This window comes from Gavialis gangeticus, unplaced genomic scaffold, assembly GCF_001723915.1.
Source record: "Gavialis gangeticus isolate Ggan-Ray unplaced genomic scaffold, GavGan_comp1, whole genome shotgun sequence".
In the NCBI taxonomy this organism is placed as follows: Eukaryota; Metazoa; Chordata; order Crocodylia; family Gavialidae; genus Gavialis; species Gavialis gangeticus.
In genome coordinates this window covers 57,521,788-57,522,070 of record NW_017729034.1, presented here as the reverse complement: position 1 = coordinate 57,522,070, position 283 = coordinate 57,521,788, and the positions used below count along the sequence as shown (strand labels likewise).

The window sequence follows — 283 nt, the reverse complement described above, 5'->3', positions numbered from 1 at the left end:
GGCTGGAGCCAGGCGCTGCGAGACGTCCCGGCCCCGCGCTTCAAGGATACCTGTGGTAATTGGGGGGGCAGGGAGCCCTGCCTGGGGCAGCGGCCCGCGGCTTGCAAGGGGGGAGGGGCTGCCCTTTTGGGGTGGGGGAGCTGGGCCTGCACCCGCTAGGGCGGGGGTGGGAAGGATCTCACCCCCCCAGCACAGATATGCCAGTTGTGCATGCAGACATGAGAATACATGACATACATGTGAGATGCGGTCGTGAGACACATGGTTCTCCCCCCCCCCCCCC

The 283-nt window shown here is 66.8% G+C and overlaps 1 protein-coding gene across 1 annotated transcript in view; it reads left to right on the top strand.

The window, feature by feature from the left end:
• The first annotated feature begins 6 nt into the window (after window positions 1-6).
• The window catches only part of PGBD5 (piggyBac transposable element derived 5), a 148,905-nt gene continuing 148,628 nt past the window's right edge, over window positions 7-283 (top strand). Inside the window, exon 1 of the mRNA XM_019527606.1 lies at window positions 7-55. The gene's annotated coding sequence lies outside the window, so the exon portion shown is untranslated. The remainder of the gene's footprint in view (window positions 56-283) is intronic.